Here is a 22,537-nt window from a genome sequence, read left to right on the forward strand (position 1 = left end):
GTCAGGCTTTGTGCTTTGTGTTAGAGATACAGAGATGAGCAGGACGTGCATGAATCCGACCCCCACCAGATGGTGGAGGAAGACAAAGAAGAGAAATTACAAAAATAATCATGGAATCACAACTGAACTAAGTGCTTTGATGAAGACACGAAGGGACATACAGAATGCTCCCCACAGGGAGTGTACAACATAGAGAGAAGATGAGGGAAGGGAAGGCACATTTAGGCCGGGTCTTCCAAGATGAACAGGAGTGAGCCAGGGAAGAGGATGGAGAACATCCAGGGAGAAGGAACAGCTGATATTAATACTCTCGGGGAGAAAGAGCTTTCCTAAGTCCAGGAAATGGAAGGAAATCAAGGCAAAGAGTATAATTTTAACATGGCAAGGATCGGCCTGAGGTGAGGTTAAAGAACGGTGCTTTGTGGGCCAGGTTAGGGATCTAGGACTTCACCCAAACAGTGGGAGGAAATTGCTGATGTTTAGCCTAAAAGTTAGGGAGAGTCACGATCCGATTTGTATTTTTTAAAAGATGACTCTGGCTACTTGTGGGGGAATGAAATGGGGAAGGGAGAGGAGGGACAGGGAGTGGGTATACTGAAAGCAGCTGGGGAAATGTTATGGTCCAGATGAGAGATAGTGATGTCTTGTTCCAAGTTGGCAATGAGTACGTTCAGGTGTATGGATCCTAGAGCCACTTAGTAGGTGGGATCAGGAGGACTGAGGGATTGGGTGTGGTAAATGGGGAGGAGAGGTTGAGGCCTTAGAGCTTGGGCTCTATGGTCCCCTCTACATCCATTTTGGATACACCCAGAAGACCACTGGGATGGAGTAACATGGACCCCTGAATTCCAAGCAGAGGTAAGACAAAACTAGAACTCAGCAGCAACTGGGAGACAAGTCTTACCAAGCCCTCCTCTCCTCAGGGTGCCCCTAATAGCTTAGAGATAAAATGATCCCTCAGATAGGAGGTCTCTTGAAGACCCCCTTGTTTGGCCATACTACTTCCAGGGTCGTGTCCTCTGTGGGTAGGGCCCAGAGGAGAACAAGCTTCCATTGCTCTGCCCCTGCGCTGGGCAAGACATGCTGACTGGCTTCTCATTAAGGCATGCATTCACTGTTCACGACATTCAATTCGTAAAATACATTCAGTACAGTATGGACAATTCTAGGCCCCAAAGGCCAACCTCCACTGGATTACTTTTTTCCACTCATAATTTCGTCAATTTTATTTTATTTTTTTATTATGTTCATTTAGCCAGTATATAGTACATCATAAGTTTTTGATGTAGTGTTCAACGATTCATTAGTTGTCTATAACATGCGATGCTCATCACCACACTTGCCTCTTTCATGCCCATCACCCAGTTACCCCATCCCCCAACCCCCTCCCCTCTGTAACCCTCAGTTTGTTCTCAGAGTCCAGAGTCTCTCATGGTTCGTTTCTCTCTCTGATTTCTCCCCATTCAGTTTACCTTCTCTTCTCCTGTGGTCCTCTGCACTGTTCCTTACGTTCCACATGTCAATTTTAAATAAATATGCTAGACTTCTATTTCTAACATTACGGCTAAGTACTTTGACCCTCCAACTCAAAACAACCAAAAAATCTTATACAAAAAATATATTTTTAAAAACATTTCTAGCAGCATTGATGAGATGGCAAGAAAGGAAGGAATTCAGAGGCCAGGGACTCCTTCAGATAATGAAATATCCAGGTTCTGATTATAATAATGACTGCAATGTCATTGAAAAAATTAAAGACAAGCCTGTAAATATGTACAAGGAACAACAACAAATCATGAGAAATAATCAAGATTTGAAAAAAAAATGGACCAAAGGGAATTTTTAAAAATAAAAATTAAACAACTGAAGTTAACAGTCTATGGACAGACTTAATAGCACATTAGATACAGTCTGAGAAGGAAGTAGTGAGCTGGGAGTTAGGTCAAAAGAAACTAATCCAAATGCCGTAGAGAAAGATAAAGACTCAGAAAAATAGGAAAGAGAGCTTAAAAGACATGAAAAATGGAAGCTAGCAGGTGTCTATTTGGAGTCTTAGAAAGGGAAGAGAGAGAGAAAGCATTTAAACAGATAATGGCTACAAATGTTGTGAAAGGGAAGAAAAATGGAGCACCAGGCCGGCTCAGTTGGTTAAGCATCTGACTTTGGCTCAGGTCATGATCTCAGGGTCATGAGATCGAGCCCTGCGTCGGGCTCTGCGCTCAGTGGGGAGTCTGCTTGAGATTCTTTCCCCCTCTCTCTCCCACCCCTCTGCTGCTCCCCTCCTTCTATGCCCCCCCACTCAAATAGATAAATAAAATCTTTTTTTATTAAAAAAAAAAACAGCCAAAAAAAGAGACAAGTTACCCTGCAATGATTATAAGCCGAAAGATGGGGATCAAACACTCAACATGCTGAAAGAGAGTAAAACCATCATCTGAAAACTCTGTGCCTGAAGGAAACATTCTCTATGAATAAGAGAAAAGGTGGCGCTTGGCTGCCTCAGTCAGTAGAACATGCAACTCTGGATCTCAGGGTTGTGAGTTCAAGGCCCACGTTGGGTGTAGAGATGACTTAAAGATAAAGAAAGAAAATAATTAAAGAAAAAGGATAAGAGAGAGGAAGGCATTATCCAAGGACAAAACTCTAGTCTGCCACAAGCAGACGCTCATGAAAGGACATTTTTAAAAGGTGTATTTCTGACAGAAGGAAAGAGAGTCTAAGCGGAAGATACGAGATGACAGAAGGAGTGAAGAACAAAGAAAATGAAAATGGGCTTTCTCAGTCCACCGGCGAAAGCGCGCAGGTCTGGAGTCAGACGTGCTTACGCTCATCTCTTGCTGTCTCATGTCTTACTACCTGGGAAACGTGAATCTTCCTCTTAAAAATTCATACAATAACACCACTTACGCGAGGTTGTCGTAAGGAATAAATGAGCACATGCACACAAATGCTCCCAACACAGCTTCTGCATCTGGAAGATGTCAGATAAATCCTAATTTCCTACCTCTTCCGAAAGCAGTAAGTAAACAGGTAAGGAAGACACTGTTAGTGACGGAGAATGTCGGCCTCTGCCTGGGCGTGAGATGGGCGGCGGCAGCGTACCAGAGTCAAGGGGTCCGCACCGCGGAGAGGATGCTTAGGACCTGTCTTGTTATCTTTTCAGTCTCGAGCCCAAGACCGTTCAGACACATCATCTAGGATGTCCGTATTTTTAAAATATCGCATGTGTACCCACACGTTCCAGGCATATATACACCCTGGATTTCCGTTTAACTCACAGTTTTAAAATAATATGCGTTGACAGTTTTATGAGGTTGTAACAAGCGTGCTGGCTCATCTATAGGGCAAAATGGCTCATGTCACCCACTGTCCCTGGGCTCTTCTGCCAACGAGGGGAGAGTGAGCAGCACACAGACGACCCCTCTAGAGCCGCTTCTGCATCCCAGTCCTCATGCGGAGAGACACAATCCCTAACTCCACCCCTGTTTCATAAGGTCTTCTAAAGAAGAGAAAAGGCAGCTAAAAAAAACTAGCTTGGACCCCTTGAGGTTCTCTGCCTAATTTTCATTTGGCAACAATTAGTGGGTCTGGAGGGAGGGGCTGCAGGGAGGGCAACAAAACCAGGGAAGGGACAGATAAACCCAGAACCCGTCTTCCTTTGATGGTATCAAGGAAACAAACAACACCAGTCCCGAAGTCCTAAGACCCGGGCTGGCATCCTTACTCTGTCGTCTGTTCCCATATATGCTTAGGCAAGCCACTGAACCTCTCTGATTTTATTTTCCTCCTCTGTAAATTGGAGACAGTCATCATATCCTATCTGTAGAGCATTTTACCATTTACTAAGTGTTTCCACAGTCATCGTTTCATTTAACATGCATGTACTCACCTCACTGCTCTGCTGTGAAGACTTAAAAGCAGAGTCCAAAGAGCTTGTCAGCCCGAGGGAACATCACCAGGGTGCTGGCCTTTCCCTATTAGGAGCAGAGGACTTGCTGTCCAAGCAGCTGCTCTGAACTCTTGATTCTACACTTACGACCCTGCTGATCTTGAGCAAGTGGCTTCGCTTCTGGGGTCCTCACCTCTAAGCTAAGGAGGAGAGCCCGAGTCCCAGCTCCTAGCCCAGCGGCCTGGGAGGTGATCAGTGAATGAGTTGACGTGAGTCCACACCAAGTGAAGCTGACAGGTAACTGACCACAATTACCTGCGTTCACAAATATCCTTCATCCTCCAGGCTTCCTTCTCCACTGTTACCTCTGCCCCCCACACCCCTGGGCAAATATTGGCAAGGGCAGAAACTGTGAATGTCAGGACCCACTGGTGATTGTTTCTTAAAGATGACAAAGACTCCAATTCACACTCGACTCGTGGGGCGTTCTCCGTGCTGTTTCTGATGAAGCAGAACCCCGGCTCCCCGGGGTGTCACTCAGCCTGGACACTTCCCACTTCTGCCTGAGAGTCTTGCCTGGTCTCGGGTCACTGGCCGAGCCTCCATCCCCCCAACGAGGCTGGGCAGCTCACCCTATTGATAAAAGACACTGAGCCCTTATTTTAATGACCTACGGACTTATTTTAATGACCGACGAAGCCAACAGTTAATTCAGCCCAGCCTGGTCAGCCGATGGAGACTGCTGGGCTGCAGAAAGCATCAGTGAAGTCAGGGGACTCTGCTCCCCTGTTACAGGTGTGTCAGCAGAGCTCTGTTACTCAGCAAACCCCACAGCCCAAGGGGTTAGCCTCTGTAGGGAGCCGGTCTGGTACAGAAGGATCGGCAGCAGCAGGGTTGGGGGGAGGGACGTCAGTGATGGATTGTCTATACCAGAACGAGATGTGTGCACTCAGCTAAGGTGTTTAAGCTCTCTGAACCTCAGTTCCCTCATATGTAGAATGGGGATGCTGAGTCCTCGATTAGAAGCAGTGCCTGGCGCACGGTAACAACTCAGAAATGATCTTCTGCATAGGGACCAGGTGAAAGGCTTACTAGACACCTTCCTGCTTTTCCAGCTGACGGGACTGGAGAAACCCAGAACCCAGAGCCCCCAGCACAGACAAACCCCAGAAATCTGAGTAGGGGGGCAACACAGCAAGGGCGGGCCTAGTCCAAGGAGGGGGATGACGAGTAGCAGGAGAGGCACCAGAGACCCACTGCAGAAGATAAAAGTTCCTGCTGCAGAAACGGGAAACACATTCTGGTATATTTGCAGCCAGGACGACCATGGCCGTAGGGATACATCACTTTGTCCTGAGTAAATGCAGAGTCAAGCTACAACAGGACACCGGAAGGGGACAGAAAAGCACAACCTATCACAAGTAAGAATAAGAACTGACAGGGTGACCAAGGGCCTGCCTCCCGAGAGGACTCGCCATCTCCCTGCCGGGGGAAGGACCCATGGTCAAAGCTAAACTCGCACTTCATAGTACGTGTGTAATTAGTTGAAAAGCTTAATTTAGCAGTTTGGTAAATTCCATTAGCAGTTTATCTATGGTATATAATTAAGTTATTTTCAAGCAAATCCATTTTGGCTAACGGCTCCGGTTAAGAATCCTAATGGAAGATGGTTCATGTAATACATACCCAAATCTATGCAGAGTCTAGAAACCTTTGGAGTCAACACCAACGTGTGAGGCAGGGCTGGCTGTGCTTGATTCTAGACAGTGACATTCCCACCTTAGGCAAAGAAGGAAGGTCAGAGAGGCCAGAGTCAAAGCCTGTCTCCGACATTCCCACGGCGGTGGGATGCTGCATCTCGGAGTCGCTTCCTCACCTTGAGGGGGTGCATGATATTAACTACTGCGTAGTATTGGCAGGAGGAATATATGAGGTGCTCTAAAGTGCTCAGCACAGAATCCAGCCCAAAGAAGGGAGACTCACAGAAGCTCGTGTGGCAGAAGCAGAGACTGAAAACAAAAACCAGCACAAACTCAAAAAACCAGAAAGTAACAAGGAACTGCAGCAGAAAGATGGCCCACGTGGAGGGGCATCTGATGGCTAGGCCACTGCGGAAAAGGAAGCTGAGACAGAGCGAGACTGTAGAACTCACAGGGGTCAGGGTTAATACCAAACCCCATCAGCTGGGAAGATGAAGAAAGCTCTGGTGGTGGTGGTGGCCGCACAGCACGGCGAGTGCTCCTAACGCCACCAAACTGCACACTTGAACGTGGTTGAAACTGTCGACTTCATGTTCTGTATGTTTTACTCCATTGAAAAACAAGACTGAGTTACCACAAAAAATTCAAAAAGAGCAGTGCCTGGCTGGCTCAATGGCTTAAGCACCCAACTTTTGGATTCCACTCAGGTCATGGTCTCAGGGTCATGGGATGGACTCCGTCTATGGGTGGAGCCTGCTTGAGATGCTCTCTCCTTCTCCCTCTTCCCCTTCCCGCTCACATGCTCTCTCTCTCTCTTAAAAAAAATTAATAAATAAAATAAAGCGGTACCCTAAAATTCATCTCTCAGCCCACTGAAGACATTGAAACAGAAGTAACATAAAGGAGAGTTGGGGGTCAGCTTCTCTCTGGGGGATTCTGAGGGAAGGCAGCGTCCATGCGCCCAGACACCAACCCGAAGGCTACCACCTCCACCATGTGGGGCTGATCCTTATCCAGGATGTCTGTGTAATACAACCTCCCAGAAGCCCTGAAACCCCACATCTACCACGGACCGTAGCATCAGAGAAAGATCTAAGATTATGCAGAATAGTTTGTCTTTCCTAACAGTATCTCCCTGATGGTTATTTCTGGCCATAATTCAGACAAAACAAAGGTAACTTCCAAGGATCTCCTCCCCTTCCCCGCCAGGTTCTCTGCGGATAGCAGTGCCGCTGTCTTATTCAGCGAGAACCCCTGCCTTTGGGAAGGATGCCCCTAACTTTCAGTCATGCTCAGGTAATAAACACCCCATTTCCGCCTTCCTCGCAAAAAAACACACCCTGGCTAGAGGTACAAGTAGCCTCTCCAGCCAGTGTCTCTGACCTCCTTGGCCATGACCTCTCTGATGTCCACAGACAGGCATGCCAGCCTGGTCCTGCCATTCCAGAGAAGAAAGGGCTGGCCTGTGCCTCAGGGTGCTGCTGAAGCAAATGTCCTGTGGCCTAGGCCTGGCCGCACACCGGGGCCCAGTAACATTTCCCAGCTGTCATTAAAAGCCCCAGCGGCAGCGATGGGGTACAGAGTTCTGCTGGAAGCTGGACACAGAGAGTTGGTGACACAGACCCCTGCAGGGTCCTTCTGCCACCTACCCACATGCCTCTGCCCCCTGTGCTTGTGCCCTGTCCCAGGCCCTACCTCCAGCCTCCACTTTTTCTGTGCCTTTCCAAAGTGAACCCGTTCTTCTAGGTCCAGCTTGAATCCTGCCTGCTCTGTGAAGCCAAAAGAAATGGACTGGGGGGTGGGGGCGCCTGGGTGGCTCAGTGGGTTAAAGCCTCTGCCTTCGGCTCGGGTCATGGTCTCAGGGTCCTGAGATCGAGCCCCGCATTGGGCTCTCTGCTCAGCAGGGAGCCTGCTTCCTCCTCTCTCCATGCCTCCCTTTCTGACTACTTGTGATCTCTGTCTATCAAATAAATAAATAAAATCTTAAAAAAAAAAAAAAGAAATAGACAAGGGGGAAGGGTCCCAGACCATAGAGCTCAACACCAAACTCTCAATGAGTAACGCCACCCCAACCACAGGGACCATGAGAGCCTTCCCCATGGTGCTCTTCCATGTCCATTAGCTCACCCGAGATGGACTGGTAGGTACCTAGTCCCATTTCACTGAAGAGGGAAAAAACTCAGGCTGAGGACATGTGGCTGGTTCGGGCCAGAACCAGCGTGTTTCTGGTTCTGGGCTCCACATCCACAGGTGCAGCCTGAGGAATGGTTGAGGCCATGGCCCTGGGGCCAGGCTGCAGGGGTTCAAAGCCCAGACTGGCCTCTTAGTGTATGACCGAGGGCGCGTTTTACTCCACTTCTCGGAGCCTTGGCTTCCTCATCTATAAAATGGGAAGAATGTAATAATAGTACCTATCTCACGAGGCTGGAATAAGGCTTGAACAGGTTCACTCGTGCCCAGCTCTTAGCCACGCCTGGTGCATTTCTATGCATCCAGTCTCCTGCTGCAGGGGCGAGAGGCTTCCTGAATTTCCGTGTTTGTTCAGGGTGGGGTTCCAGGAAGTCGGTCTTCCTCCCCTTCCCTCCTAGTGGGTGCAGGTGTTGGGTTATGTGGATTCAACGTGGCAGAGCTCCGTCTGTGTACCTAGGCCAGCTGCAAATCCTGGAACTCAACACAGAGCAACCTCTAAAACAAATAAAGTGAAAACAAACCAATCGCCCAGCTAATGAGAGATTTTCTTCTTGTCTGCTCTGGTAATTGAGCCCCTGTAGCCAGTCTCATATGTCCCTGGTACTGCTGTGAGTTTTAAAAAAGGGGGGCGTGGTAGTTAAAGAAGCTGCTCAGCCAGAAAGGCAAATGCAGGCCCCCTGCCCCTCGGGAGGAGGGCAGCACACTGGGGCAGGTACACCCCAGCCTCATGCTAAGTCCTGCCTTCTCACCTTTCCTCCAAGCCCAGTAGGGCGGAGAATTGCACAGACCCAGGGAGCACCAGGAGGCAGAGCTGGGAGCTGAGGCAAGCCGGCCAGACCTCAGGGAGCTCCCTCACAAAAGGAACGGTTCCTTTCCTCCCACAGTTTCTCAGGCCCAGCCACCAGGGTGGGGCAGCTCTGTTCCGTGAATAAAGGATCTTTAGCACAAGTTCAGTGGGGCAGAGCATAGCGAACCTGAACCTGAACCACGTGGGAAGTCTGGCTGCTTCTACTTTCCTTCATCTCCTACATGCGCCTGGAGTATCATCCAGGGTCAGGCTCTGGCCAGTGCTTAGATGCTGCCCCTGTAAACGCCTCCCTCGGCCACCCCATCCGGCATGCGTCCGGCAAGCAGGCGGGGGAAGAAAGAGCCTCCCTGACATTTTGAGACAGCTGGGACTGGGAGCCAAAACAAACCGACAAGGGAATACATCGTCTCCACAAGAATCTGTCACAGAAGAAATCCTATACTCCTCAAGCTAGGAGAGGCTCCCAAATGTCACTTTGCCCATCAGACGGGGACCCCTCGGGTCACCCCAGGCAGACAAGGCCTTGAGGACCCCAGTCCCAACATGGGCCTTCAAGAGGCTCTTCCAGTGTCTAACCAAGTACTCACGTCCTCAGGGACCCGGTCTGGTTACCAGGCAAGAATGAATCAGAACCTAGAAACTGGGGGCCAGGAGCCCCTGAACAGGGTGCAAGCCCACAGCATCCTTCCTTTCCCCCACCCCAAGTCACTTCGCCTTCAACCACAGCTGTCCTGTTATCCAGATAAAGTCAGGCTCTGGGGACCATTGGGAGTAGCTCTTAAGGGGAAACAAGGAGTCAAAATCTTCCATGCTGAGTCCTGGAGGGGGACAGAGGGATCCCCTCTATCCTGATGCTGGTGGTGAGTGGAGGGCCAGGGTCATGAGATGCTGAAGGTCCAGGCTCTGGACCAGCCACACCGTTCCAATGCTGCCTCTACGACTTCCTGGCTGTGTGATCTTGGGCATGATACTTCGCCTCTCTGTTCCTCAGTTAATTTTTCTATAAAATGGGAATGACAGCAGAGCAACTGGGCTGCAGCAAGGCTTAAGCCCGGAAATCCATGTCTGGCCCTGGATGTGCACTGGCTGTCGTGAGGATGACTGGTCTGTCCCACATGTCCTGCCAGGGGCGTCGTGGTGCACACGCTCCCTTTCCCTCTCAAAAGCGAATGGATTGCATGAGAAGTTATCAGGCTGACTAGCTCTCGTCTCTCGTTATGTCCATCTGGTGACCTCCCTGCTTTGCGCTGCCTCTCTGAGCATGGGGGAGCCCCAGTCCCAAAGTGCGGGTCCCCAAAGAGAGCTCTGCCCATGCCTCTGAGTGGTCTGCTCCATGGGCTCAGGCATTCCTTTTTCTCTTCACCCTGCCCCCCCCGTCTCTTCTCCCACTGCCGCCCCCTCCTCTCTGCTTCCTCCCTGTCCCCCTGTCCTTGTCTCAACAGGCTGGCAGTGCGTGCTGGGAGGTCTGGACTTGACTGGCAGCTCCCACTGACCCTGCACCCCTGTGGACAGGACACTTTCTGGCTTGAACTCAACTGGGCCTCACCAAATTTCTCTTACAGGAAAGGAAACAATCTGAGATGTCAAAGAAATCACCTGGTCACTGGATGGATGAGTAGAAATAATGGGCCATTTTGTGTATGTGTGTGTTGTTTAAAGGAAATTATAAAAAAAAAAAAAAAAGAAAAAGAAAAAAGAACAATAACAGCTTGAAAATGGTCCCTTCGATGCCAGAGCCTGTCTCTAAAAACCTCAGAGTCAAACACGGGGCAGGTCCCCCACAAGTGCACTGTGTATAAGTGGACAGACATGGGACTCAATGGGCTTCCCCAAACGCTCGGGGGAGACTGACTACATAGTGTTACACACACACACATGCATACAAACAGATGCGCGTGTGCATGCACAGGCACAAACACCTGGGCTAGAGCCCGCACAGCCGGCCAGCGGCGTCACAAGACCAGACCACAGCAGGAACAGCCAGGGAGGAAGTGCAGCCCCAGTATCAGCCCATTTCCTGACCCTCTTCCTCTGCTCTGGGAGGTTCTCTTTCTCTCTTTGTCTTCTGTCTATCTGTCTGTCTGTCTGTCTCTCTCTCTCTCAGTTCTTTGTTTTTACACAAGGCAACAGCCATGCTGCTGTCCTGGTCCACGTGGCAAGAGCTCCCAGCAGCAATGACCCGCAAGTGAGTTTCCTTTCTAGATCTGTGACCTTGGGCGAGTCACTTCCCTCTGAACCTCAGTTTCCCCATCTGTAAAACAAAGACGCTGGATGTGGCAAAAGGGTCCCTGAAGTCCTTCCTGATCTCAACCCCCAGGGTTCCTGAGTCCTCCTCCAGTCCCCTCTGGGATCTGTGTCACCAGGAAGCAAGAGCCAGGTCAGGCCAGGCGGCAGGGGTGGGGACCCTCTCTGTTCCCCTGCGGGGGACAAGGTGGGGCACAGATTCCCCTCCCTCCTCTTCCCCTCCCCGCCCCCCACTCCATGTGCTGCACACACAGACGCGCGCATTTGGCTGCCCCGGGGGATCAGGGTAGAAGAGCCGGCCTCCGGGGCGGCCCCGGGCAGAGGGGGCAGGGGAAGAGCGCACCCTGCAGCCCTCCAACCCTCCTCCACGTACCTTGGCCGTCGTCGCCTTCCCTCCTACCCGCCCGCGCCGCGGGTTCAGCTCACAGCTGTCCCGTTGCCTCTTGCCAGGCCCGGCTGCTCCACTTTCTCCGCCCCAACCCGCGCCGGCTGGACCGGCCCCTGCTCCACAGAAGTGGTAGCGGCTTGCCTGGAGCCCCAGCTGTCCGCGCCGCCGCCCCCTGGGCGCCCTCCGGGATCCGCACGCGCCGCGCCGTGGGGTCTGGGCGGGCGGGAGGCGACCTCAGACTGCCAGGGAGCCTGGGTGCCGAGGGCGGGGCTGCTGCTGACTTAGCCTGCCTGACTGGTCAGACTTCCCGCGCCCCTCTGTTCCTGAGTCGCCCTGGGCCCCTTGCCCTGGTTCCAGAACGTTTATAGGCTGCACAGCCCGCAGGAGCCCTGCTTTTCTCTCCTCCCGGGGCTGCACCCCTGAAACCCCCACCCCCTCCCACCCTGCCAGGTCCACTGTTCCCGGCATGCATTTTGTCCTTTATGCTTTCCTGCCTCTTCCATACAGTGAACTGTGAGCATGCATGACCCTATAATAAAAATCCAATACATTAGGGCGCCTGGGTGGCTCAGTGGGTTAAAGCCTCTGCCTTCGGCTCAGGTCATGATCCCAGGGTCCTGGGATCAAGCCCTGCATCGGGCTCTCTGCTCGGCGGATAGCCTGCTTCCCTCTCTTTCTCTGCCTGCCTCTCTGCCTACTTGTGATCTCTGTCTGTCAAATAAATAAAATATTTAAAAAAAAATCCAATACATTTATTAATAAAGCATTAAACAAATCTCCAGAGGCCCCCCAAGGTTCAAGCTGAAGGAAAACCCTCAGTCCGGTACACAAGGCCCTCTCAGGCAAACTCTCTGGCCACCAGCTGATTTCCCAGCCTCACCAGGTCTCCCCCAAGCACACACACATACACATGCACCCCTGCTAGGCACATAGGCTGTTGCCCAAAAGTCCCAGCTGGGAGCTCTTGCTTTGCCTGGAATGCCCTTTCCCTTTGTTGTCTGCCTGCGGAACTCCTACTCATGCATCCAGGCCCCACTGAAATGTCCCCTTCTCCATGAATCCTTCCCCAGAAAACCCCAGCTCCCTTTCTGCTGGTCCTACAATAGGGGTTTTGTTGTGTTGTGTTGTGTTTTCATTTTTATTTGGTGGCGGGGAGGGGTGGGTAGTGCTGGAAGCCATGGGAGTGAATGGGAAGTGAGGAAATGGAGAAGGGAGGAAGGACCGCTCTCAGGGAGGCTGGCAGCGGAGGCAAGAGAAATGTGGAGGGACTCAGAGGTGTTTGTAGATCGTGGTCAAGAATCTGATGAAGAAGGAAGGGATGGGGAGTGCGGAGGGGTCAAATGCCCTGATTCCAGAGGAGGCAGTGAGGACTGGAGGCACAAGAGGGGGGTCAGGAAGCTCCTTAATCTCAGAACCAAGGGAGGGAGAGAGTGTTGTAGGAGGATGGGTTGCTCCTGGGTGACAGCAGTGTTCTCTGAGACACGGAACCATGAATAATGGCTGAGGGTCTGAGTAAGCCAATGGAGTGGGTAGCATTTAGAAGCCTATGCTGTGGGGGCACCTGGGTAGCTCAGTGGGTTAAAGCCTCTGCCTTCAGCTCGGGTCATGATCCCAGAGTCCTGGGATCGAGCCCTGCATCTGGCTCTCTGCTCAGGGAGCCTGCTTCCCACCTCTCTCTCTGCCTGCCTCTCTGCCTACTTGTAATCTCTGTCTGCTAAATAAATAAATAAATAAATAAATAAATAAATAAATAAAATCTTAAAAAAAAAAAAAGAAGCCTATACTGTGAGTTTCTGCCTCCTCTGCTGCGGGGAAGGGGCCACTCAGTGAGGAGAGGAGCAGGTAAGCTTGGAGGGCACAGGGCCACTTCCCAGAGGTATGCTCCCTGAGTCACCTTTAAGCTCCACGGCACCCTCCCTCCTGGCATCTCTGTTTTCTTGCTCATGTCCTGCTCTCAATGGAAGGCCCATTTGTCTTGCTTTGTCTCCCCAGAAGAACAGTGGAAACATTCACTGTTCCAGTACAGGAATTCCCCTGCTGTCCCTTCTTCCTTATTATGAGTGGCTATGATTACGGAGTTGCCAACAGGTGGAGGCCAAAAAAACAAACAGACCTTTCAATATTGACTCTTCCAGCTGCCATGCAGAACGGCGGCCCCTGCCCCACCCCCCCAGAGCCTCCCCAGCGAACTCCAAGTCAAACAGTTGCTGAAGGGTGGAGGGCTGCTGAGCTCTACCAGGGCAAGTGGACTCCAGGGGGATCGCCCTATCTCTACATCTTTAAAAATGTTGGGCTTGGGGGGAAAGGGTAGGGGGAAAGGAAACATTTTCTATGAGGTTGTAGGGGCCAAGTCAGGCTCATGGCTCTTACCGAAACATAAAGCTAGGGACATCTGGGTGGCTCAGTCAGTGAAGTGTCTGCCTTCTGTTCAGGTCATGATCCCAGGGTTGGTGGATGGAATCCCACATCAGGCTTCCCACATCAGGGAGTCTGCTTCTCCCTCTGCCCCTCACCCTGCTCATGCTCTCTCTCCATTCTCTCTTGCTCTCAAATAAATAAATAAAATCTTAGAAAAAGAAGAGAAAGAAAAGAAACATAAAGCTACAATGTAGGAAAAATAAGGCCACCTTGAGGATATTTATGAAACCATGCACTGCCCCTGCGGGGTTCACCAATCTGGAGTCTTTCAGAGGCTGGACAAGCAAGACATGAGCAATGACATTCTTCCCTCTCTCCAGCAGCAAGAATGGGCTTCATCATTCAGATGGAGTTGTACTTAGGGAGCTGGAAAGGAACTAAGCCACAGAGCCCATCCCATCCATCCTGGAGGGGATAACCAGGGTCCAGGGCGACTTGAGCAATGGCAGTGGTGACATGACCACTCCTGTCCATGAACCCAGGATTTCATTCCACCCCCGCCCTCTACAAGTGGCTTCTGATGCCACCTGGGGTGGGATATTGTTCTTCCTATCAGGAATTTCCAAATTTCCCACTTACGGAGCAGGGAAAGAAAAAGCACCACATAATCAAGGGTGTCCCCTAACGGACAGTGGAGCCCTATCATTACTTCTGCTAAAAAAATTTAAAGACTCCACAATGAGTAATGTGTTGCCCCCCAAAAGTGCAGGAAAATAGAGGTAGAATTAGCTTCTGTGCAAATAATGAAATTAATGCTTTATATCTATTATTTTGCTACTTACAGAATATTTTTTGAAAGATCTTATTTACTTATTTGAAAGAGAAAGAGAGTGAGAGAGAGAGAGCATGAGCAGGGGGGAGGGGAAGAGGGAGAAGCAGACTCCCACCAAGCAGGGAGCCCAATGCTGGCCTTGATCCCAGGACCCTGGGATCATGACCTGAGCTGAAGGCAGATGCTTAACCGACTGAGCCACCCAGGCGCCCCGCTATTTATAGAATGCTTGAGAAAGGAAAGGACAGCTCTCCTGTCCTCCTGAGTTTGCTTTCTTGCCCATGCGTACATATGCCCAAAAACCCTGACTGCGTTGCCCAGCTCCTAATGTAATAAGCAAAGCAATCAGAAACACAGGAAAGTACAAGAGCCTTCTGTGAGCCAAGAAGTGTTTTTCAGCTGAGTCTGGCCGGTGGAGCCCACTTGCTCCCAAGAGCAGTGGCAACCGAGGGAAGCTGCTGCCACTTACATTATGGGAAATGGGACGGCTCCAAGCTACGCAGTGCTTCCATCATCAAAAGCTGGTCAGGAACATTGCCATTTGGGGAAGATGTTTTGTTGTGGTAAAGGAAAAACAAAGTGTTGGTTTTTCTAAGCTGGTGTTCTCAACCAACACCAGATTTTAGATATCACAGATTATAGGAGCTGAAATTTTGGAATTTGAGAAGATAAAATTCACATGACTTATTGCAAATATAAACCATCTCTTGATCCATTAAAAAACAAAGATGATCAAAACAGCAACTGCTTGACCTGGACACACAATCCAGAGGCTCTAAAAGAGCTAACAAGATAGAAATAAAATTTCAGAGCTATCATGGGATTTTGACTTCTATTTTGGAGGTTGAAAGTTGGTTTTCTCTGCCTGAAGGACCTTCCTTGCCCATCTCCATCCAAGGTCTAGGCCTAGGCGCAGCTCTGACGGTGTCTTCGGGAAGCCATGGCTCATTGCTCACAGCCAGGAGAGCCTTCCTCTTCCCTCAGCTCCCAGCCACTTCTCTTAGAGACAGGAGCGTGTCACCGGCCACCTTAGATCCAGTTTTCCTGTACAGCGGATGCTATGGAATGGGAGGGGATTGAGAGGTAGAAGCTAACTGTTCAGGTTTGAGCCAGCTAGGGGCCAGCTAGGGGCTTTTTCTAATCTTCAGTTTCCTTATTTAGAAAAGGTAGTATGAACAGGACCCACCTGAGAAGGTTTTTGTGAGAAGTAAATGAGATAATCTGTGTAAGAAGAGCTTTATACGGTGCCAGATAGAGCATCAGAGCTCACCGTGTCAGGATGGAAGTGATTATGTGGGGGAAGAGAGAGGGAAGGAGGGACAGAGAAAGAAGACAAGAGAAGCGGCACCTGGGTGGCTCAGTCAGTTAAGCATCTGTCTTCAGCACAGGTCATGATCCTGGGGGTCCTGGGATCGAGTCCTATGTCCAGCTTCCTGCTTAGTGGGGAGCCAACTTCTCCCTCTGCCCCCCGCCCCCGCTTGTGCTCTCTCTCTCATTCTCTAGTTCTCAAATAAATAAATAAAATCTTAAAAAAAAAAAGAAGGAAAAGAAGGAAAGATAGGAAAAAAAAATCAATAGCCTCTCCTTTCTACTGGAGTCAAAGGACCATTACCTCTTCTTAGAAGGAGCACACACTTATAAACTTTCTTGCAGACAAAATTTTAGATAAAAATGACATCGGATTGGGGCACCTGGGTGGCTCAGTCTGTAAGTGTACGACTCTTGGTTTTGGCTCAGGTCATGATCTCAGGGTCTTGTGATTGAGCCCCGGGTCTGACTCTGCACTGAGCGGGGGTCTGCTTGAGATTCTCCCTCTCCTTCTTCCTCTGCCCCTCCCCTTGCTCGAATGCACATGCTCTCCATCTCTCTCTCTACCTCTCAAATAAGCAAGATCTTAAAAAAAAAAAAAAAATGACATCAGGATCATAGAAAGGATGAAATCAGTTTATATTTTTAGGCCCACTGTGTAAATTTACTAGGGGAATCCTATTAGAAACTTAACATTTTTCAGAACAGAAGAAGCTGTGGAAGCCACCCTGTAGGACTCCCATTGCTTTTCCGGTAGGAAAACCACAAAGGGCGAGAGCTAATTAAGTGGCAGAGTCCAGACTGGAAAGCTGTCAGCCCAGAGCTCTTCCCTTCTTTGCACATCACGTCCCCGGGTAGGGAAAGACACTATAAAAACTTCATGCTCAGAGAGAAACTTCTAGCATGAGACTGTGAAGAGCTTGATAAACCATTTCTGCAAAAAGCAATTATAATGCTTGGTCAGAACTGTCAAAAGACAACCATTTCAGCACCCTGGAAATTGACTGGAGATATGCAACAAACTGAGAAATGTTTGTCCATGAAAATTACAGAATTTTGAGTAAGGTCAGCAAGACTCTGTCATGTTCTTGCCTGGAGCTGTTCCCATCCTCCGCAGTTCTGTTGTTTCAGAGTTCAATCAGGACAGCTTGTAAAAACCAGCACATTTTTGTCACAGCCAGAGTGGTCTTACTTAATTTGGAGCAGTATCAGTTTAAATGGTGATCTCAAAAGCCAGTGCACGGAGAGGGCCAGCAGCTCCACTAGCCTGAAATAGCAAACCATGGACTGGTGTCTACAAAGGAATCTCACAGGACGGGGCACCTGGGTGGCTGAGTCGGTTAAGCATCTGCCTTCAGCTCAGGTCATGATCCCGGGGTCCTGGGATCAAGCCCCTTGTCAGGCTCCCTGCTCAGTGGGGAGTCTGCTTCTCTTTCCCTCTGCCCCTCCCCCTGCTTGTCCTTTCTGTCTCTCTGAAATAAACAAATAAAATCTTAAAAAAAAAAAGGACTCTAACAGGACATTTACGGAGGAGAAGCAGCCATGGGGAGTCTGATAACTGCTCTGAGTATCATGGGTTGACCAAAATTGTATGTATACGTCACAGGACAGGAGCAGCCCAAGCCGCTCACACATCTCTGGCCCATGGTGTCTGCCAGGTGTACAGGGGAGACGCCAGGGCTCAATGGAAACACAGAAGCCTGAGCAGACTTGGGGGAATCAAAGCTTGACCTTTGAATGTGCTCCCCGGCTTATTCATAGACCGATCAGCAGAGAGAGTAGAGGCCTTCCTGGCTCAGGGTCTTTGAGTACAACCCCTGGGTAATCTCTGGCTGAACACTAATGTAGGCAGATGGAGGGGTGACTGTAGGAAACTAGGTCACGGAATAAAAAGCAAGAGAAACAAAACAGCAGAGACATTTGTGGATGCACGTTGCAGGGAGGCAGACTTCACGGAGCTCTTCCAGGCGAGTTATTAAACACGCAAACAACACTCAGCAGGGAAACTACAAGACAGAGTTGCTAAAATATACTGTAGTAGGGGTGTGGGGGTGCAGGAGCACACGGCTCCCGGGTTCCAAACAGACCAGGTTCGGCTGCTCGCTGCTGACAAATTCCAAAGGCAGAGAGATGAGTGGTGGGGAAAGAAGAAAGGAATTCATTTCAGTGAGATCCACACCACGAAGACAGCGGACTAGTTCCTCAAAGACTATCTCCAAAGGGCTGATAATACATCCGGGTTCTATAAGGAAAACATGGGACGCTGGTGGGTGGGTATGTGCAAGTGAGAGTCAGGTTGATCGTAGTCTTGGGGTCTGGCGTGTAGGGGCTTGCTGGCTCAGAGCAGTCCTTACGGGTGAGCAGGTAATCCCCATTCCCACCAGGGGATGTTGGGCTGCAGGGTCCCTTGTCCCAGTCAAGAGATAAAGCTGGAAAGAAGAACTTAATCAATTAGACAGTTGGAGGTCGAAACAGAAGTGGTTGAAGTCCTTTTTCAATACGATGTAAAGTATCCAGCTTTCAACAAAGAAATCGTACCATGGGCAAAGCAACAAGAAAGTGTGACCATATTCAGAAAAAAAGTCAGTAGAAATGGTCTCTGTGTTTGTGTGTCTCTGTCTCTAAGATGTGAGGTTTTATCAGACTAAACCTTTAAGGCAGCTACTATACACATGTTTAAGGAACTAAAAAAAAATATTCAAAAATTTAAGGAAAGTGTGACAACAATAATCCAACGAGTGAAAACAATCTTAATAAAAAGATAGAAATTATACAAATGAATCAATCCTGAGACAATGGACACGGCAAAGCCATGGAATGACGTGTTCCAAAGGGCTGGAAAATTCTGTCAACCAAAAATTCTATATCCAGCAAAACCATCCTTCAATAATGAAGGTGAAATGAAGACAATCCCAGATAATGAAAGATCTAGAGAGCACTTTGCTAGCTAGACACACCCTGTAAGAAGTGCGAAAGGAAATTCTTTAGTCTGAGAGAAAGTAATGCCTGAGGATACTCAAATCCACAGCAAGAATGAAGAACTCCAGAAGTGATAAATATGTAGGTAAATATAAAAGACTGTCTGAATATGTTTTCTTATTTCTTCTCCTGACTTCTTTAAAAGATATAAGTTGCATAAAGCGAAACTTATGACAATGTATTGTCAAGTATATAACATATGTGGAAATAGATATGATAATAATGGAACAAAGGAGGAGAAAGGAAAAGAAGATATATTGAAACTGCAGGGGGGCAGAATTTGTCACCCCAAAAATATGCCTCTCTGGCATAAGGATTATTTTAGGCTGATTATTTTTAAGAAACTGTAGATTCAGGAAAAGCTCTTTACCTCCCCCTCAACTGCCTAAATTTACATTGGAAAGGAGGCCTGTTCCAGAATAGAGAGCTATTATCAAGATACCTTTTTACCTAAGAAGCTCTTCTGTATAACTGGACGACCTGTTTTCCCAACATCTCCTCCCGACTTCTTGTGAACAGTCTTCCTCTCCTTTGCATTCCCAGACCCCTACACCTTTCTTCAACTCAGGATGTTCTAGAAGCCTCAATCCCCCAGCTGCCCCTTGGGTCTCCTATTTTTATGGGGCTTCCATACCTATGAAATTTGTTTATTTTTCTTTTGTTACTCTGTCACATCAGCTTAATTATTGGACCAACCAAACAACCTAGAAGGGAAGAAGGAAGAGTTTTTCCACCCCTGCAGTTGGTGACCACAAAGGACCTTGGCTGACTGGATACTGCTGGTTCTGGGGCTGTTGCTGCTGAGAGATCCTGGGCCCTCTGACCAAAGCCAGCAGAAGGTAAGTATTCTTACCACATCAGTCTCCTGGATCCCTGCCTGCAGGATCTGACTGAAGCGAGAACGAGCGGTGAGAGTCCTTTTCTTTTTGTAGATTTAGATTGGCAGGAAAGAATATTTGTGTGAACTCTCCGTTGGGCACAGCAATTCTGGTAAAGATTTGTCATGAATACTCTTATTTTCTATTGATCCCTTTCATCCCAGAGATGGTCATCATTTTCCTTTGTCTCTGTCTCTTGTGCCCTTTACCATAAGGAGGAAAACCATAGGGTAGAAACGAAGCATAGGTCTGTTGTTCACGCCCCCTCACAGACTGACGAGTTCATAGTTCTTGGCAGACTGGTCTGTGCAGACAAACTTTGCTGTGAGTGAACTTGCACAGGAGGTAAAGGCTATTGCTCATAGGGATCTCGGAAGTGAGAGTGTGTGGGGGCGCCGATCAGCACTTCACAGCTCTTAGAGCTCTGGCCACCTGATGTTAGGCTCCCGAGTTAGGAGAAGTTGGTCACAAAATGGGTTAGACTGACACCAGATCAGTCATCAGCCTCAAGAGAATTTCCGTGCAACACGCACACTGTAAGACAACACACAATCCCTGACCCAGTAGCACGTCCCTCTCAGGTGTTAATTTGGCCTGAGAAACCCAAGGTTTGACTAAAACTGTTACTGGGCATATGGGGGAAAAAAAAGAAAAAAGAAAAAGAAGAAGAAGAATGAGGTTTTCCTCTCATCTTGTTCTATGTCTTGTGAGCTTGGCTTCATGACCGGTGAGGAGCATTTTCTCTCTTGCCTCTACCGGCCAGAGGATTCATGTACCGACCCGACGTGCATTTGGAAGACGGTCGAACAGGCTGTGCATCCCTTAAGCAGTGTTCTCTTTGTCTGCTGTGTCAGCTGTTAGGGGAATGTGTCCTGAGAGGTCCCGGCACATCCGGGCCTTTTGTTGTCTTGCCCTCCTTGTCCATTAGTCTCATGGGCAACTGGAGACCTTATTTTACTCATTTGGACAGACAGAAATGTGGGTTGCATCCCATCTACGGCTAGATCTTTCTTGGGTGAACTCTGGGAGTGAACTCTGTAGAACTGGGCAGGGCCGCATCTTTTGCTCTCTCCTACAGGGACACCTCTTGTGCTCATGATTAAGCCTTCAAAAGGCTTATTGGTTTGAGTTGCTGTAAGAACCTGCTCACCAATGGCCAGATGATGGATTCTTTGAATTGGATATATTTAAAAGAAAAACAATTTTTTAAAGCGGGGTCTCATCCTAAACTATTGCCTTACACTGGTACCCATGAAAAGACCAAGCTAAAACTGGATACAAAAAATAATGGCTAGCCCTAGGGACTCCCTTAATAAAATGGAAGAATAGAAATTAGACTTAAAACAAAAATTAAAATCCACGTCCAACATGAATTACCCTTCTCCTCATCCCTAACTGCCTATCCCTGACCCTCCAGAAGATCTTTTGGATCTCTGGACCCTTGATCTAAACTCTCTCTCTCAAAATCCAGCCCATGACCTCAAGGAATTCCCCAAGAACCCCCAATTCCTCTAACATTCCCAGAAAACCCCTTAAACACCCAAATGCTTGGTTTGACTTCCCTTTCTTTGCAAGATTTACACAGAGCATTCTGAGCTGATCTCCAGGCCTGGGGTGTACAGTTTACCCATATAAATACTAAAACCAGGAAACTGATTTAGCAGAAGCCCCTGGGATGGGCAGTAGGGCTCACTGTTCTGTCCCTTATAACTCTTACTTTCTAGGACTCTGTAATCTGGCTCTACCAACATCAGGTCTTCCTATGCAATGTCCTTTGCAGATGTACCCTGGACAACCTCCTTTCCCCTTGCAAAGTATTCATGTCCCCTGGACAGTAGCAGACACTCTCAATTATAAAGTCCTTTTACCTCCACTTTCGGAGGTTTAGACAAGAGTTGAAAAGATTAGTAGACATTCAAACTCACAAAGACCTCAATTGGCTGTTAAGGGGTGTTCCTCCCAGCCATGATTATACTGTAGTTATCAGACAAGCCAGACAAACAGGGGAATGCACCTCCCTCCCCGACACACTCCCCCAACAGATAACCTAAATTTTCCCCAGGCCCTTATACAAATGATCAGGAAATGGACCAGCAGGAGGCCAATGCTCAGGGACTGATAAGAGCAATATTAAAGTCTTTGCCCGACGAAGGTGAATTAGTCCAAGATTGAACTGTGCACTCAGAAAGAATGAGAGCATTCGAAGGCTTTTGTTGAGCCATTTATACCGATTTTTAAAAAGGCATTCTGCATTAAACCCTGAAGTTTTAGGACACAGAAATCTTTTGATTTCCATTTTAATTGGAAATCTACCTGATATAAAGAAGCAAGTTTGGTTGGCTAGGTGGGTCAATGTCTTGATATTCAAGCTGCAATTCAACTCTTTGAGGCCTTAGAAACAACTCATTGTCTTGCAAATCTCTATAAAACCAGAACTGTGCTCTAGAAGCAACTCAAGCTCACTTATCCTTACCAATTCCAAAATCTCTCCTATTCATCTCAAAATGCTTGTGAGTATTGTAAAAGAACAGGTCATTGGAAACAGGATTGCCCTGTAATTAAGAAAAAGAAGGAAGATTTTAAATAGTAATGAATCTCGACCTCTGATAAGAGGCAAATATACCCCAAAACTCCTTAAAGAAAACTTGCCTTTTGGTGTAAATTTTCTTTTCTTTTTTTTTTTTTTTAAGATTTTAATTTTTTATTTGTCAGAGAGAGAGAGAGAGAGAGAGAACAAGCAGGGGGAGCAGCAGGTTCCCTGCTGAGCTGGGACTCCGCGATCAGGAGCAGAAGGCAGGTGCTCAACCAGCTGAGTCACCCAGGCATCCCATGCTGTAAATTTTCTATCGCCATCTCTAGGATTTAAGAGCCATTCTTTGAAGTGAAAGTGTTAAGGGAGAAGTTTCTTATCAGAAGGAGGGGGGAAAAGGACTGATTTGGATACTGGACTAAAGAAAAATCTT

The 22,537-nt window shown here is 48.5% G+C and overlaps 1 protein-coding gene across 8 annotated transcripts in view; it reads right to left on the reverse strand.

Annotated features, from left to right (window-relative positions):
- Positions 1-11,286, reverse strand: part of LOC111159838 (calcium release activated channel regulator 2A) — a 129,114-nt gene extending 117,828 nt beyond the window's left edge. For all 8 annotated transcript variants that reach the window (XR_002641429.1, XR_002641431.1, XR_002641430.1 and 5 more), the window contains exon 1: positions 11,205-11,286. The gene's annotated coding sequence lies outside the window, so the exon portion shown is untranslated. The remainder of the gene's footprint in view (positions 1-11,204) is intronic.
- Positions 11,287-22,537: the final 11,251 nt, after the last annotated feature.

This window comes from Enhydra lutris, unplaced genomic scaffold (genome assembly GCF_002288905.1).
Source record: "Enhydra lutris kenyoni isolate GAN:26980312 unplaced genomic scaffold, ASM228890v2 scaffoldscaffold69, whole genome shotgun sequence".
Taxonomy (NCBI): Eukaryota; Metazoa; Chordata; class Mammalia; order Carnivora; family Mustelidae; genus Enhydra; species Enhydra lutris.